General features: G+C 36.8%; 1 protein-coding gene across 5 annotated transcripts in view; it reads left to right on the top strand.

The window, feature by feature from the left end:
- The first annotated feature begins 277 nt into the window (after positions 1-277).
- The window catches only part of CDH18 (cadherin 18), a 233,620-nt gene continuing 214,962 nt past the window's right edge, over positions 278-18,935 (top strand). For 4 of the 5 annotated variants that reach the window (XM_018085831.2, XM_029965023.1, XM_018085832.2 and 1 more), the window contains exons 1-2: positions 278-399; positions 14,168-14,266. The gene's annotated coding sequence lies outside the window, so the exon portion shown is untranslated. The remainder of the gene's footprint in view (positions 400-14,167; positions 14,267-18,935) is intronic. The other variant, XM_029965024.1, reaches the window with a different exon arrangement.

Genomic DNA, 18,935 nt, shown 5'->3' with positions numbered 1-18,935 from the left:
GATGGGAGGACGAATGGACGGACGGCTGGATGGATGGATGTACCGCGCATCTGTCCGAGTGAAGGGGCTGGCCGGGATCTGCCATTACGCGCAGGAGGCTGCGTGCGGCCCCGAAGTACTGGAGAAGGGGAAAACAGGGCGGGGAGGGGAGAAGGACGGGGGCGGGCGGGGAGGCGAGGCGGGCGGGCGCGGAGCGGGGCGGGGGGCGGGCGGCGCGGCCAATCGCCCGGGCTGCCGGCGCTGCAGGATCCGCGGCGCGGGGCTGGGGGCTCCGAGGGACGCGAAGCCGGGTGCCTCTCTGAGGACGGCGAGCAGCTGTGCCGCTAGCACTGCGAAAAGTCCCCATTTGCTTCTTATAAATTAGTGTGCCTTGTCACCAGTTAGGGCAAGTCAGCCAAGGTAAGGCTTAAATAAAATGACACTTTAATATGTGGCAACATGGATATTTCTGAACAGCGGTACTGCTAACACAGCCTTTTAAGCAGCGCAAAATATTTTGTGCAATAATGCTATCATAGCGGGTCCACAACCTGTAATTTGTCTGTGTTAAAGTTACCGCTGGTACGTAAGCCTTACCCTTGTGATGCTGTAGAAACGCGTTTGCTTATCCGAAGCAGTTGCAAAGGGACCTGCAAAATACAGGCATAGAAAGGTAGCGGCGCTCTGTATATGTGTTTGTGTGTGACCGTGTTTGCAATACCTACAGTTCTGCTCCTTAACTTATGGGGATAATGTGCAGATGCATTTTAATGGTGACAGCAGGCAGATTCTTTAGCTCAACTCACATATGTGAGCATTTCTGTACAATAAAAAAGCATGCTATGTTGAACTGTGTATGAAGAACATTAACCTTGATATTTGAATAGCAGTTTCAGGTTGTTTTTTGTGGTTTGTTATTTATTTATTTATTTATTTATTTTATTTTATTTTTCCATGCTTGTAGTGTTATGTGATAACTGAAGATTGAAATTGCAGCAAAAGACCTCCTGCAGATATCCAACTTCACTTTTTGTAAAGGGCACTGTAAATAATGCACAACCAGAAATAAATCCTCTCTTAATTTCCCCCTAGCCCACCTCAACAATACCTTTCTTAATGAACAAAAACTACTATGTACCTTTAGTTCACACTACATTTTGACCAACTGAACTGTCAGTCGTCCAGAACTGAGTGTTTCGGTAAGCAAAGAGTTCCTCTGGATGACTTCACTAACGTGTATCTTTGAAAACAACATAGTGCTGAACCTGTGTGTGTGTTTGTGTGTGTGTCAGTGTGTGCCTGTGAGAGTCGGTTTTGTGCACATGAGTGACAAGATACAAGAAGGACAAGGTACAGAAACCAATGAAACGTGGTAAATGTAGATGCCTGCATGTATTTCTCTGAGTGGATCTCAGTAAAGCAGTATGAACATTTCTTATATTTCAATGTAGTTCATCGTTCAGGTTAGGGTTTGGGGTAAATTCAATTTCATGTGCATCAATGCCCCATTAGTTTTTCATAATCAAAAGAAATACAATGGAAAACACAAGTAAAATTATCCACAGGTGATAAAACTACTGCCTCTATTCAAGGTACAGAATTTATTTTTCATTCCAAGACACTAAGCATAGCTCCTACATTTCCAAATCTTCACTTCTGTACTGCAGTCAACCATACACAATTGTGTGAAAACACTGAAGTCTTCCTTCTGCATTAATTATCCTTTTACTGAATGATAGTAACTGTTTGTCTTTTGGAAAAATATAAAATTAATTTAAAAGTTTGGCATATATTTGACATTTTGCCTAACTGTAAAGGTAAGAAGACTGATTTAGAGAAATAACTGAAAGCCTTCCCTAACCTACTCCACTGCCTTTGACAGAACATTAAATTTTAGATACTTCTGAAGAAGACATAGGATGGTCTAGTTACCTAATGCAAATTAAGGTGTGGCTCTTTTTTTTTAAATAAAAATAATCAAAGAGGAAAAAATAATCCAACAAACAAACCCATTCACTGTTACTTGCTTTTTCTAAAAAATGACAGGAGAAATAGTGTGTCAGACATCACTTTCCTTTAAATAGGAGCAAATCTGATGCCCAAGCATGGCTTAGGGGGCACTGTGTTGCTGGCTGAACAATTTACAAATGAGACTGAAAACCAGATTCCTTCCATTTACAGCTGCTGAGGATCCTATAAGACTTCTCTTGGACAGGATCCTTGACTCTGCTATTAGGACAAAATACCAGCCGAAGTTGTTGTACTTTGTCCAGTTTAATTCCTGAAGTAACTTAATTTGATAGCACTGTTCTTTATTACCCACATTAAAAGTGTTGTTTAGTGCTTTTGTCCTGCAATGCAGACACTGTAACTCAACCACTTTGTTGGTTCATGCTATGCTAATTCATGGTGATAGTTCTGGTGAACATATGCAAAGTTATAAAACAACTGGGGATAAATGTCTCCAACATCCAAAATTAGTGTACCAGAGTGCATGTGTGCATGCTAGAGAAGCACAGTTGTTACTGCACCACTACTGACATTCCTGTGACGTTTCAACCTTTATCTCAGACTGATAAATAAAACTTGAAAGGTATGAAAAATTCTGTTAACAAGAGCTCCTGCTCCTGATTAAGAATTACATTTCTGCTAATACAGTCAGTACTAAGAATTATCAGTCTTATCAGATTGAATAAAACCAGCTAAATACCAGTGAGTCATCTGTACCATGCAGATGAACATGAGCTCCAGTTTGGACAGATAACAGCTAGTTAGCCGTGGCAGACCTGGCCTGTAAAAGGACCTAAGCTAAATCAGCCACCATGACACCATGGGCCACAGTTGGCTGTAGGCAATGCAAAATGAAGGTGGCAACTGACACAGCAGGAAGGGGAGGAAATGCATAGCCAAAACCACCTACCAATATAAAATGATTGTATTAATAGAAGAGACTCTATTAATCTTCTCCTAGAGGAAGGATATAGATATGCAAAGGCCACAAGAGGAAACCATATAAAAACCCCAACATTGCCTATAAAGTTTATGTATAATCTAACATATATATCTCGCTAGCATTAATTATAGCGGAAAACTTATTTCCCTTGGTCAACAGTGCTGTAGTTTAAAAAGTGTGTATATAGGCAGTGATAAATCAGGGTGAAGTGTTTCAATTTAACCATATACTTGATGGGTAGTCTTAGACAAGTCCCTGAAGCACTCTGTAACTTCATGTATGACATGAACATTGCATGACAAATATAGAATGAATATTACTTGATACTCTTTTAAGGAAATGCTGCAGAACCTAATACTGAAGTGTTAGTGTCTCCATTACTCTATTACTTGGTTTTGATTGGTACAAAATTTTTCTATCCATTTCCGGCAAACAAAGCTCCATGGAATTTGAAATTTCAAAGAATGGAAGCAGAATTTTTAAGAAGCTCCTGAATTGGGAGCAAAAAACCCCATATATCCTATAAGAAAGAGCAAAGACTGGCAGATTGAGATTTTTATCCTCCAAAACCAGCTTTTATCAGACAAACTGTCAATACTGAGGTGCTTTAAATAATGCACCATTACCTTTTTTTGGACTGGTTTTACTATGCATACAGATAATCAACAGATATTTAGAAGAAACTAGTTTGGTATTTGAAATCAATGAATAAGACTAATCTCCTATTTGAGGAATGTTTTTCTGGGGGGGAATGAGTTGTTTTTTCAAGTTTGTTTTTTATGTTTGTTTGTTTGTTTATTTGTTTTTTTAAATCATGTCTCTGTTCATTGAACCCAACCAGAAGAACACAGTGGTGTAGCTCTATAAGTCACTGATAAGCAACTCGTTAATGTTTGCACATCTGAAGTTCTCATATAATGAAAATACATTAAGCAGATGTTTAAGGTCTGTAAGAAACATGATTTTGCTTGATAGCAACTGTCATTTATGGTTTTGTGTAATTAGTTCAAACCTCAGCAGAGTTAAGGCTGGGTTTGTTATCATAGAAAAGACAAAGCATTATTTTACAATTATAAACTTTACTGCCCAGTCCTTATGCATTCCTTTAAGCAGATGTTCTTGTAAAGGGGTGTGTATTTAGGTCACAGACATATTTTTCCATTCTTACTTCACCTTACCTAGGTTTCAATATAATTTATCAAGTGCTTACATAGACAAATTTTAAAGGCTGTTTGTGAAGTGTGGTGTAAAAATACCCAAGCTAGCTAAGGTACTAGCTGCATTTCTACCATAAGACTGTAGCTATCTGTGAGATTTTTTTTGGTCTTTATGATACTCCACAGACTGTAATATTGAACCCTCAGATTACTTTACAAGAGGGATCAGTTGCATTGTCTTGACTTAGCAGATGGGCAGAGTGAGGCTGTAAGTCTATCAGGCTTTTCCTTAAGACTGTCTGTTGGATGTGGAAGTGGGGACTGCAGTGTCCTCATTCAGGTCATCTGTCAGATGAGGACAGTGGACCAGGCATTGCAAATCAAACATCTTCAGGTTTTTCATGCGCTTAGGGGGTCTTGCACTTCGATTATTTTGAACCATTCTTTGGAGAAATCCGCCTCTCCCTGTTACTGATATTGAAGTACATGCTTAAGTGTAGGTGGCCTAAACACTGCCTGTCATGTGGGCACTTACAACCACAGTTATGGATGTATATATGGTTACACATGCACACATATATTCTTTGAGAAGACACAAAGAAATTAATGTCAACTTTAAAAAAAATAAATACAATGCTTGGTACTGTTAAAAGCATGTAAAAATTATTGGTCACATTATGTGGCATTAAACTGAGCTATTCTTTGTCTCAAGTCTGCTTGTGTTCACAGATGGGATTGTGCATTTCCATAACTATATTAAATTATTTATTTGAACTCCATGATTAGTCAGCTTTACCAAATGAGTGATATACTGTTATACAAAAGTTATAAATTTGGATTAGAATTCTGTTTATTTCACATCTCACTCTTGTTGGGTGCTAGAAAAGCTGTGAATGAAAATCTTTTTGTTCAAGAGTCTATGAAGTGTCTTTCGTTTTCAATAATTATACCTTGTCCAGGAGAAATACTCTTGTTCTGTCTTTTACTTGTTAACAACATTTCTGTATTGTTTAGAATGAGGCTTAAGTTGACACTTCAAATTGGAGCGGGGTGAAATTTCTCAGGCTTGTATTTGGTTGAACTTTAAGTCATGTTCTGTTGTTGATGGAATGAAAATTGATAGAATAAATAAAAAAATAGCAATATGGAGACAATCTCTATAGTTGTAGGGCAAGCATTTGAGATATTCAGAGCCAGGTTTGAGACTGTCTCAGTGAATCTTGTGCTATTTGTAAAGTATAAGTGCTGCTTCAGTAGAGAACTTCCTAAAATTAGTAAAAATTTAATAGTTTAGCGATGGTGGCAGGACAACAGTGTTTTTATTAATTTTGAGGGTGTTGAAGTGCATATGCATGTGTTTGTGCATATGTGAAGGAAAAAGTAGTTGATAAAAGGGAGGTAGCTCCTTTAGTTTGTTCAGTAGTGAGAAAGATTTCATTTGACTGTTAGAAGGTATTTTTAACACTGATGTATTGTATTAGCACCTGGGAACTGCTGACTCTTCTAATTGTAAAACCTTGGCTTTCAGGAGAGGTGAAATAAAACTGGGGCATATGAGCAGCACTGTAGCATGGCAGGTATTAACTGCTCATGTAACTGCCAATATTTAAAAATAAAAAGGAAACTAATTTATGCCAGGATTACAGTCCTCAATCACTACTTCTTTTATGTTTTACATTTGGTCTTTCAATAAATAATAAGCCTTCTTACTGGAGTAATAAAAAAAAGAAGAAAACTACACATCATTTATTACATGCAATTTCCACACACTTTCCTGATGAAGAACATTTCTTATATATTTGTTGTTCATTAAAGCGTGAATTCTTGCATTCATATTAGGGAATTTGAGCTCAGAGTTATTATCTTGCTTATTCAGCCTAGAGATATCTTAAATATTTTTGTATTTGCATGGGAGAAGGTATAAAATGATCAGTTCATTTAGCATTGTATGTTAAGTTTGGTTTTTGTTTTGGTTTGGTTTTTTTTTGAGTTATGAACCATATAAGGCTTCTTTTAGAAAACTGCTGAAGAAGTGTAACATTCATTCTTATTAATTTTCAGTGAATGCACAACTAACACTTTGAAATCCAATGTAGCTTTGTACTAGAAAACCTTCTAAGTGTTTTTGGAAAATGCCAAGGCAATCAGCAGGCTAACATGTTTTCAAGTGGTGCTCTACATTTCTAGCTGGTTGAGCTTCTTTCAGTGTCAGGTAAAGACTGCCAGAGTATTCACAGCAGCAGTTGATTCATAGGAGGTCTAGTGTTTCCTAAACTGGATTTGTTTGTTATTCTGTGTATTCTCAGGACAGCTATCCTAGGCATGAAGTTCACAGCACATTAACACAGTGAGTACACCAGAGTTGTCTCATGCAGCAGCATGGTGAGAAGGTAGTTACTGCTCCTGGAGCAGATGATGTGACCTGCTGCCACAAGTCCCTTCAAGCAGCAGGTACCTCATCCTAGGTGTTGACCAGACGTGTTATCAGCATGCAGACTACACATGGCTTTTATATAGGGAGTGGGTCCCCAGTGCTGGTGGAGTTCTGTGGTTCGGTTCTGAGCTTGCCCTGGGACATAAGTGCACTGGCCTGATGGTGCATGTCACTTTTGTGCTATAAATTGGACACTAGGTTTAGAGGGCTTAGGGGGAGTGATCTTATTACATGAATATTGTCTTGTAGGAGGCCTTTGTGTTTCTCAGATCCCACTCAAACAAATGCCTCATTCTAATACCAACCATGTTTCATACTATCAGGGAAAAACGTAATGTCGGAGACCTTGATTTGTTAAGAAGGAGGTAGTACATGGATATGTGTTACTAAAGAATCAAGCCTCAGAGAGCATAGCAGAGCCTATGTAGAACATGTGCAAGATTATTCAGCCTAAAAGTCACCGCTTTTCTGTAGGACTTGGTTTTTTTTTTCTTGACTTATCTTTCTGCTGGACTAGAGTGCTATGTTATTTTATATGAAGTTTTGGCAATTTCCAGATCTAACACAGTGAAAATTGGGAGAGCAACAGGCTGGATGTGAGGAAACAAAAATAGGGCACCGTTATTTTGATAATCTTTCTTTAACAAGGAGGCAGATGAATAGAAAAGATGACCAGAGGGATGTTCCTTTGTACAGACATTTGAAAAGTAGCCTCCTAGGTGGAAACCTATTTAGGAGGTTTATAAATACTTCCTGGATGTAAATATAAGGAGAGCCATCAGGAAGACTGTTGTTGACTATGTAGCCTTACATTATGACTTGAAGGCCAAGGAACTTGAGCTCTTTCAGACTATATAGGTCAGATGATGACTGATTTCCTAAAGCTATTAATGGCTACTGTGCTACTGAAGTCAGTTTTACCTATGTTGTTACATTATGGTAGTGTGTTTGATCAAATATACTATGTCATGTCAACATGCCTATAAGTTTCTTAATTCTGAACCAAGACAGGAGAAGCCCTCATTTATGTTTGTTTGGAAAAATTTGTCTGTTTGTTTGCTTGTTTTTAAGAAAAAAAGGTATTACGTTCTTGGAATGCAATGGATTTACTCCACAGGACTACTGTGTGATAATTTTGATCATTATATTATAATGAGCACTTGCTCTATTCATTGTGGAGCTTAGTATATCTTAATGAGTGTTGTGACTCCCCTGAAGAGCAAAACTCAAGAATGTCCCCATGCACGTGGCTTATTTAAATGAATGAGTTACACATATTGAGACCTGTGTGCACATACTTATTTGCAACACATAGCTGTAATTTTGCCTTAAAAGCAGGGCATTATTTTTCTTAACTTTACAGAAATCCCAAAACATGAATGCTTCTATACCTAGCATTCATATTTCATACAAGGTGAAATATGAGTGGTTTCACTAGAACACTTTTGTACTAAAAGACAACTTGTAAATTTTTTGTTCAGGACTGACATATATTAATTAAAATTATAGCTCACAAGTTAGTTTGATTTGGTACTTGACCCCACTCTAAATCTACCCTTTTTAGATACAAGTTTATGTTTTTTGAAAAATATTAATTAATGTTTAAATAGGGCTATGGCATCTGTAAACTCAATAGAGGAACTTTAAAATAGAATTTTTTTTTGTCTTCTGAAGATTGGCCACATTCTGGCATCACTGTATTCAGGAAAATGAGAACAGGAAACTGAATGTTATACAAATTGACTAGTAGACAAGGTCTTAAGCCTGTCAGTCTATCTCGTCAGTCTTTGTAGGTTGCTGAAAATCTTGCTGTGACACCAAAGCTTTTAATGATGACATTTCTGTAACATCCACATATGGTGATAGCCTAAAGGCAAACACTTTGCTCTTCTCTATTATCTCTTGATGTTGCCACAAAAGCCAGCTTTAAAATGAGGCAGTGGGTTTGAAAAATACTGTTTTATTAACATTAAGACTTAAAAATATTAACTAATTTTCTGAATTAACAAAGTTGTTTGTCCTTCACAAAACCTGAAGGCCATCTTCATTTTATTATTCAAAAAATTGCAGTATTAGTACATTCAAACTGATGGGCAACTCTTTAATCAAACTATTCTTTTATTTTCTGTACTCTTCCTCTACTGTGTCATTTTTATTTGAACATCTTTTACCATCCACAGAGAATTGCAAAAAGGAATTTACTGAATTTATGAGTATACAGCAATTATTTATTTGCTGATAGAAACAGTAGATAGGTAAGGCTCATCTACTCCCAGGCAGAATGTTATACTGCCTGCTAACTCAGATGTGATTTCCTGCTGAGTTGCTGAACACCAGACAGTTACCAGTCAGGTAGGCAAGTGTGAACCTCCATTGCTTCTGAGGACAGGGCTGTTGTTATTCTTGATTAGTTTTTTGTCTTCCCAACTCTCCACTTTTCCGTTTATGTCTTTATATCTTTTTATGACTTTTTTCATTACTTTTTAATTATTGCTCACTCTATATTTTCACTTCTGCCTTTATTTAACTCTAGCTACACTAAGGCTCCAAGTTCTTTGCTCCATTTTGGCACAGTGTTCAATATACCTGGCATCAGAGAAAATTTGGACAAAAGATGACTTTGAATAATTGCAGAAACAAAGAATTTCAAATGGATATTTTAAAGCAAATTTGGCCCCATTCCTGCTACAACTGTGAACTTACATTGTCTGCAGGAAATGTTATTTTATGGACTGCACATAACAACTGGCCTTTTAAGCTCCTGTCTCTCCATGTATCTCATGCCAATGAAAGGAACTGTTGTATACCTGATGTGCAATTCTGCTGAGTAATTTTAGCAGTTGGTTTAAAAGGCCAGAAGGGAAGGGAGAAAGGACATGAAGTAAAGAATTAAATAAAGAAGTAAAAGTATGTCATTTAAGAAAGAGATTGAAACCTTTTTTTTTTTTTTTGCATATGATAAAAGAAAAGAAGGGCATGACTAAATGTGTGGCTTGCTCCTCTTGAAGTATTGTTCCCGATTATTGTAGGAAAGGTGTCAATTAGAGTCAGCTCCTTTATGCCTTCTTATCTTCTGCTTTTCACAAGAAGATGTAGTTCGTTTTACAGGTTACCACACAATGAAGTTGATTTTTTTCCCCCTTAAGAAGCTATTTATGCAGTATATATCTCACTCCCAAAGAGGATTACAGGCTTAGACCAAATAATCAGGGTTTGTAAATACTTTTTATGATATTATAAGCAATATACTAGATACTGAAAATTATACATATCTTCTGCTTAATTTTCACATACGTATTTGCATACTGAGTTGGATTTCAACCTTGAAATATATTGAGACCCAATAGCCTCAGCTTTTATTGATGCTTCTGCTCAACAACACAGAAAAAACTTCTGCAATGGAGATGGCTTCTGTTGGCATTAACCTTCCCATCATACTGATCGAGGAGCTTCTGCGCAGCTGCCAGCATTATTCTAGCCTGAATAAAGTGCACTGAAAATTTGTCTTCAGGAAGAAGGTCTTCGCAACAAGGTTGACATGAGGACTTATTAAAATAAGTCGTCTTTAGATGTATACATCTCATTTTTGGATGAAGGATACCACTCTTGTACCATCTGCAACAGCTGTAACAGTTGTACTGGAATAATCTTTACAGATATAGGAAACTGTTCATCCAATTACTAGCATCTGCCTATTCTATGATAAGGAGTTTTCTTCTTGCTATGAGGACTAAATAAATTCTGCATGTCAAATCTTTGCATAAATTAAGGGAAAGAACTCTACCAACCAGACTAACTTTTCAACATTTTAAATATACTAAGTTGAAAAACATGAATCTTTCTTATAGCATAGCCCAGTTGAAAGTTATCAATTTAGTGCTGGAGGTTTTTTGGGTGTTTTGGGGTTTGTTTGTTTGCTTGTTTGTTTTTTTTTATTTTCAGTTTATCTTAAAATTAAGGTTTTTTATAAGTGTTATGTGTTCCCATGCAGATATTTCCTTTGTCTTTGACTCTGTTCCTTATTGCATAAACAAATCCTTTCATTTTTATTTGGTTACTCTGCAAGTTGTAAATAACTATGACAAATGCACCATCTCTGCGTGTGAAATCTCAAAAATATTGTTATTGAGTAGATTCCCAAAGGCCTTGTGAGACTAGTATCTTAACATTTATTCAGTCTGATCCTCTACAGTTTGCACTTTTTCAGTTCAAAAGACCACATAATTCTCTACTGCCTAAAGGCATGAGAGATTGGTTTTTCTCACAAGCAAAATGAATAGGTATTTTCAGCTCCCTCCATTTTGTTTAAAGTTTGTCTTTGAAAACTTAGGATGATGAATTTGAGATTTCCTTTTAGGCTCATGCTTATTTCTTTTCATTACTTATATTTTAAGGTTATACCTCTCACTCCTCATTGTTCAAGTGCAGTAGAGGTTTATTGAACTCTTTTTTGTCAGGTAGTACAGACAGACCGCAGTACTACTTTTCCTTTTGAAGACCTTTTTAAACCTGACATGTCTTGTAGTAACTTTGATGTCGCCTAATTGGAATCTTGGAAGTGAAAAAATAAATAACTGAATGAAGAGATGAGCGGCAGGCCTAAGGTTGTACAGAATATTATTTTGCTTTCAATCATTCTTCTGTTCCTGTGCCTTACAGTCAGGTAACCCTCTAATACTATTGCTTTATTTATGTCTATCACCCATTCCTGAATTTGAGTCTCTCAATTATCTGTCTCCCAGACTTTGAACTCAGAAGCGCCTGAATTTGCATTTGTCTTCATGGTCCCTCTGAATCCTGATCCAATCTTTTAACTAGCCTCCTTTTTAATGTCTTACCCTTCTTGAAGAGTTATTTTTCATCCTGTCTGATCTACTTGTCTCACCTAGTTTAGGCTTAACTTTCTCAGGACAGGACTATGTGTCTTAAAACTGTACAAATACCCTTCACACAGATAGTTCTACAAAAGTCCTGCAGAACTGATTTGGCATTACCCAGCACAGCGCTGCAGACCAGCTGCCAATAGTCACACAGAAAAGGACATGGGAATCTGGTGGGCAGTGACTTACTGGTGAAGCAACCATGTGTCCTTACAGCAAGGGAGGCTTCCTGATGGCTGGGCACAGCAGTAGGGTTGGGGCAGGGGATTCTCCTCTTCCATTGCGGTGGGACAGCTGTGCCCTTCTTGCAGTGCTACAAAACAAGGAGATCAAGAAAATGCAGTGGTGAGTGGAAGGCCCCTGAGGTTCAGGAGGATTGCCAGGAGACAAGAGAGGGCATCACAAGGAGCTGGTTGCAGGAGCAGTAGAGGAATCAGAGCCAGGCTCCCCTGGGAGGTGCACAGCAACAGGACAGGAGACACTGACCACAAGTGGTGGTGAAGAAGACTCCCATGGGATTTGAAGAAGCAATTTTTCACAGGCAGCAAGGTTAAGCACTGAGACAAGTTGATTAGAGAGGGACCTCTATCCCTGGGGGTTTTTAAAACTCATCTGGACAAGACCCTAAAGCAACCCAACCAAACTTAGAAGGTAGCCATGCCTTGGGGAGGAGACTGGAATAGATAATCTCCAGAAGTTTCTTTCAACACACAATTTTGCTTTTATTACCCAGTGTGCAGTCTTATTTACAGTAAGTGTTTACTTAATAATTTTCTATTTTTTAAAAATAGCAAAGTGTAGAGTCCTGTGAAGCTATGCGGTGATTTCACAGGGATCAAATTCAGGTCTAAGTCTTCAGCACTGTAGTTTTTTAAGTCCTGACTTGGGAATGTATTTCATCTAAGTGCTCATTTCTAGTAACTTTGGATGTGAATGTCCACTTCCAACTTCGGTTATTGGAGAAAGCAGGTTATTGAGACAGACTCATTTTTAGAGGATACTTTTTTTACCTGCACTGATTACTAAGCCAAGTCCCCTTTTTCCAGAAATGTGTATTTTTGAAAAGAGCTAAAAGTATTTATGGAGGGGTAAGAGTACCGGTAAATGGAAAAATTCAGGACTTGGAGCATGAAAAGGATAAATAGGACTTGTTTGTCATAATGGCAAGAGCAGAACTGATTTATAGACTTTGACATCTTTAAGACCAAAGGAAAAGATAAACCTGTGAAGGTGAAACAAAATGTTTATATCATCTTGGGGTAAGATACAGAAAATAGAGCGATCGCCAGGAGGACCAAAGATTTGTTTGGCACTGGAGTAGTACTTGAAGGAAAGAAGTTGAAGGTCATGAAGGAAAATTACTCAGAGGTACAACAGAGCATTCTAGAAAATAATAATGACAGAAAGCTTCTTTGTGTGCTTAAAACATTAATTTATAAGGTAACCCTCTTATTTAGTAGAGCAGAATTAAAAGTCCTTCTTCTGATTTCTCTGAGTTTAGAATTAGTTTTTCCCCTTGAGCACCATGCCAGCACAATTAAGAGAGTTAATGTACAGCATGGCCTGGCAGAAGGTACTAATTCGTAGTGCTTTTCTCAGTGTGTTGGGGCCTAGCTGGCATTAAGCAAAGGGAAGCACCAACCGTCCTAAGGGACTGACTCTACTGCTTCATTTCTGAGTATGTTTAATATTTTTCTAATTTCTAGTGCAGTTGCATTTCATAATCCTAAGTAAATGTTACATGTGTAGTGCCTTGTGCAACCTTTGGAGAAATCTCAAACAACCTTATTATATCTCTCCTGAGAATATGCTAAATAATGTGGAGAAAATAAGTTTCTTGCAAATGGACACAGAAAACAATGCAGACATTGTGTTGAGCAAGATACCATCTTTGTCATTATTTGCCTTCTTTTACAAAAAGAATAATACCATGTTGTATGTTTGTCTGCATTAAGTTCTACAGTAGTGTGTTTTTGAAACAAATGCATTTTTAAATTGTTCTGTTAAGTTGATTTTATCCTTTAGTTTTAATGGTTTAGATTTTTTTGTCTGGAATGCGAGATCTATTCATTGGCAAGGTGTAGCTCAGTATCAGCTCAGTAAGATTCCTATCTGTTATGATTTGCATGGACTACAATATTTCATTTTCTCTCAAATACTATTGAATGTGTTAGCTGGCACCTGATAAAATCATAATTGAGTTCAACTGCCAGCTCTGGCCAGATACTTCAAAATAATCAAATGTTTCTATTTCTTGGAAGTGGCACATATACTGTATCATTTTTACTGTTGTAGTGCCTCTTAGAGACACCTAACTTTTTTCTTGCTTCTTCGAAGGAGAAAGGTAATTTAGATTTTATTTTTTCTTTCCAGCATAGAAATCAAATTAGAGTGTGTTTTATTCAGGCAGAAATTATAAAAGTAGCTACTTCACTCTTCCCTTTTCTTTCTTTTCCAATGAAGCAGTGTGTCATCTTTTTGAATTTGTTACAGCTTGCTGACCAAGGAGAAAGTAAACATGGCATCTCTCTTCTGTTTATTAATGACTGCCTGTCTTTTTTTATAATTTGAAGGGTTAAGGATGCTGAGTAAGCATTGCAGTGACATTGCTTTGCAAGTACCTTTGATATTCCCATCTGAAATTTATGATCTCTTCTACAGGACCAGCACTACAAAAAAATTCCTAGTCCAGTTTCTGAAAAGGGACTACATTAAATGAATATTTCCAAGGCTATCTCAGTGAAATCTTCTTTTTCATTTCTAGGTGTTGTGAAATGAGCAGAGAATAAATTTTATTTGAAGTAAGCAGAGAGGAGAAGCACATCATTTTGGCTACACCGCGTGTCTGGAACCCAAGAAGGAGGTGAACTCGCTATTTCCTTACTTTTTGCAACAAATTTTTAGCTGGGTAGCAGGCAGCATTTACTTGCCTTTAACGATTGGGCTTGGTTAGAAGGTATCCAAAGGGTCTGAACCACTGCCTGACTTTTACCACTGTGACTGTGCGACATGGCAACAAATGGGCTCATAGAGACGGGCTTTACATGTACCCAACTCTTAAGCTTTGGAGCCGACTGGTGTGGTCGTAAGATGACCAAGAAAGGAGAAGGATCAGGAAGCTCCAATGTAAAATTATCTGGACTGTGTCCTTCACTCAGTTGCACAGTGAATTTTAAATGCTGCTGGGTTAAGTAGACACTTCACATCAACTTCTTCCTTATATGAATGTGGCTACTCCTGGAATAAGTTTTATCTTGCAAGGATATAGTTTTATCACATGCTTCCACTTGCCCAGTGAGAATTGTCATGGTCTCATATTTTTATTGGTTTTGGTTATTCCATTAATGCAAGCTATCATATAAAACTGAGGAGTTTGTTCTCTTTTTTTTTTTTTTAATTCCATAAGACCGAATTGGGTTTTTTCAAAGCCATTGACAGCCTCTAAAAGAGTACAGTATTGTGTCTGTGGTATTCTGCCACTTCTTCCTCTCATCTGTCCTCCAAAACTTTGAGGCTGTGGTCTGAAATGCTGTCTTGGTTGCTGCTGAGCTTGGTGGCAAGATTACAGCTCTGAGCCTACCTCAGCTGCTCTTTACTACATCCTGCTAGAAATTATTACGACCTCCTGTCTGACAGTTGATTTGTATCTGTAGCCTCTCCTTACCTTGTCTCTGTCAAATAAGCTGCACTTAAAAGCTAAGTTTAATCTGATACTAGACATTTTGGCTGGCACCAGTACTGGCTAGGCATGAAGTTAAGCTAGCAGATCTGAGGAGGCAGCAACATGATGAGAAGAAAGATGGTAATGTGCAACTAGGGCATGTTGTGGATGATGACTTTTTGCTTTTTGACTTAACTCACTGTCGGCCAAAAAGATAGCTAGTAACAACTCTGTAGTTTTTAGAAGAGTGAAAAGATGGTGGAAAACTAGCAAAATATGTGTTTGAGTTGATGATAAAAATATTTTTTTCTAGATTTTTCTTTTTTTGCTTTTTGTCTTGCTGGATATCATTTGATTGGTCCCAAATGAAAGTTTTCTTCCTTGTAACATTATATTTTTATCCCATAAGCAAGTGGGCAGTAATGTCTCAGTATGAGATTAGTTTTTATTTTAAGTGTTCAGCTTCAACTTAGAGAACTGGGGAATGAACCCTGCTTAATGAACAGGTCTTCGTAAAATTAATTCTGAAAATAATGAGCCAGAAATTTTACTGATTGATGCCTGATGCAACACCAGTGAAGTCAAAACTGTTGCCTAGAATATAACTCAGAAATAGCTTGTGAAAATGTGCAGAAATCTCTCTTTGGAAGTTTTTTTAACTATTTCCAGTATTTCCTAGTATTACCTCAAATTCTGTCAAAATCATTACCGTCAAAAGTCACTGTTGTCTCTGGAGGTCACAGTGCAGCTGATGCAATTTTCATTGAGTCTAAAGACTTACTTTTTTCCCCTCAAAAAATTTCAAGTCATATGTTACCCTGGAAGTTTTGAGACAATGATCATGGTTGTTTCCAATGCTCTTGTAGTGGCAATATGGTTAAATGTTCTTTGGCAAGCATTTCAGAAATGCAGGTTTACTTAAAAAAGGGTATAAATATAGATGGACAGATGCTTGTATGTGTCTGTGTGGTTATCTGTGCTCATATGAAGGCTGACTTTCTTATAAACTCCCACAAAAAAATGTGGAAAACAGATGCTGCACTGTCTTTATCTCACCATATGATTGTTATTTTTAATAATTATGTGAGTCCTTCACTAAGTTTGTATACATAGTTACCATGCTCTAGTGGGTCTAGAGCTGACCCGTTAAATAATGAAAAAGCTTTTGTAGCTAGATGTACCAATCTAGTTATTAAAGGGGGAAAAGAAGTTATGACCTTATGGCCTGCATAGTGCACTTCTGATAGACTATTCCACTTTCATTTTTTTTGTCAGTAGATACAGGTAACTGGTTGGAGCTGATAAAATCATAGGAGATTTCTTTCCTGGCTCAGATAAGTTTTATGCCTTAGCGCTCCTTATCTTTGCTCTCGGTTTACAGATTTTGAGAACACAGCTGTTTAGCAGTCACTGTAATCACAGAAAGTTTACTATATAGATAAAGTTTAGTTTCCTAGCAGAGATTTCCTTTATAAAAGTGTTTATTGACAATACTTGTCTAGTGTTACAGACTTACTGAAAATTGTAGTGAGAGGAGAATCTAGGCATTGATCTCTACTTTCATGGTTTTTTAACTTTATGTAGCTTGTCTAATTCAGTTCCAGTGGTGGGATAACTTGGTCTGTAATGCTGGGCGTCCAGATAAACCTGCAGAGAATCAGAATTGGGTAAGCTGCTGGTGAGAAGGTAATAAAGGTTAAAAGAACATCTAAGACTCAGTGTTGTAGCTTCTTTCCTTACAATATATGTGACACGTTTGACACGAAATTGAAAGGTTCAGTTGTTAGATCTATAAAAGTACCCACAAAGCATGACCAAGATAAAAGGTGCATAGAGTAGAAGGTCATATTTTCTTCTCAAATGGATGGTTCTTTGACTATAGGTGGTTTAGCAACTAAAACTCACAGAAATAAAAATGTTTTTTTAATATTTTTTTTCCTCCAGAGAGGTCTTTGTTGTTATATCTTTAGAAGAAATACTTCTTTCTTTTCCTTTTCTATTATCACAGATCCTGAAGTGGCTGATTACTTTTGTTGGATAACCTTGTCTAACAAAGTATTATCTGAAGAGGTGAAACAATCCTTAAAGTAATGCCAAAGAGTGAAAAATGTCAAGATGTCAAAGATGTCTTCTGGATAGGTTAGAAGTTATTTTCAAGAGTACATATTGAAAGGGAAAGAAATTGGGTCCATTGGGCTTAACTCAAAATACAGTTTGGCTGTGAAAACTAGTAGTGCTCCATAACAGCAGGGTTTTGTCTGAGAAATACAACCAGCCATATAACAAGAGCAAGTCAGCTGGCCGTAGTTCATATTCAGCCTTGTCATAAACAGGTTAAGTATTTTTGTAACAAGTGCATTGTTTATAATTAATTTTAGTGTTACTGTTTTGTGGGTTTTGTTGTGTTTTGGTTTTATTTGAAACAGTAAAACCCAAAAAAGAAACTGGAGTTGCTAAGCATGCTGCCCTGTCTCAGGGTTGCAGATTTTCCTGAGCAGGGACCTCTAGCCCACTCTCTAGAGCTTTCAAAGGTAAAAGACTTCACATAGACTGTTTTCAAAGCTTGTATGAAAACATTAGTAGAGGAAAAAAAGTCTTCCAGTGATCATTAAGAGTCTGCTTTTCTATGTGCAAAACTTTCAACAACATGCAGGAACATTCAGGACGTAGGAAGAGGTTTTAAGGTTTTTACATTTCTGTAGAAGCTTTGAATGTTTAAATAAATATCCACTTCTTCAGAGACATTTTTGTGTTCAAAGTGGACAAGAAGAAGGAATGTGACTCATTATACTAGGGCATATATTGTATTGGGTTCACTTCAATAGTCCTGGTAAGTAGGATATTTTGAAGAAAAACTAATGTCTTGATTAAGGAAATTCAAATTCCCCAAATTCTTGAAAGCTGTATAAGGAGCAAAAAAAGAGAAATATGTCTCAAAATCTGAAAGTAACTAATAATCTAGAAGAATTTTACTGTTTAGGTCATTAATTTAGTATGAATTATAACATATCAGTAACAGCAGATAATTAATCAAAGAAAGAAAGGGAGGAAAAAGGACCTCTGTATTCTCTCACTGCTGTATAAAAGCAGTTTAATACATGGAAGAATTCTTTTTAGTAGTATTTTAAATTCAGTAATTATCTTGGAGTGTGGCTGTTGTGTATATCTATTTTTTATTTATTTTGTTTTATTAATAAATGCAAAAATAGCCTATGTTATAGGAAATAAATTTTTGGTATGGTATTGTAGTATTTTAGTTAAAATTTTGGAGTAGGCCTAAGGACTTGCTCTGCAAAACATTTCCCAGGAAAAAATCAAGTATAATTTGCTCTCTCATACCTCCACGAAAGACTTCTTACATTTAACAAAAGCAACCCCCCCCCCAAAAAAACCCCAAAGCATCCAATCCATAGTAACTCTTGATGATTTCAAAAAAAATAAAAAGCAATTAATATTAGTGATAAATTATCTGACTACATATTTCACTATTACAAGGATAATTCTTCAATTAAATATCTCCTTCTTTATTGTACTGATTAGTCAGACCATTGCATTGTTACAAATGAGAGGATCTAGAACTGGAAGATTTAACCCAATTGTATGATAATTTTTTTCAAAATTCTTCAAATTACACATTCAAGTAACTAGTACCCATCACTATTTTAAAGTTTTACAAAATTTCTCATTAGAATAGTAAATAAAAGTAAGTTTTAATTCTAAATGGGGTGAATACTTCTAAATAAGGAATTTCACCTTTTTTTGTAGAATGCAACATTTTGATTTGCAAGTCAGAGGTGTATTTTATTTCATAGTTATATAGTCAATAGATCTTAGCTTATGGGTTAAAAAGATCACTTGTGAATTATGTTGG

Source organism: Manacus vitellinus, unplaced genomic scaffold (assembly GCF_001715985.3).
Source record: "Manacus vitellinus isolate BGI_N305 unplaced genomic scaffold, ASM171598v3 scaffold_89_pilon, whole genome shotgun sequence".
NCBI lineage: Eukaryota > Metazoa > Chordata > Aves > Passeriformes > Pipridae > Manacus > Manacus vitellinus.
Note: the sequence above shows the minus strand (reverse complement) of the source record. Positions and strands in the feature narration are given on the sequence as shown.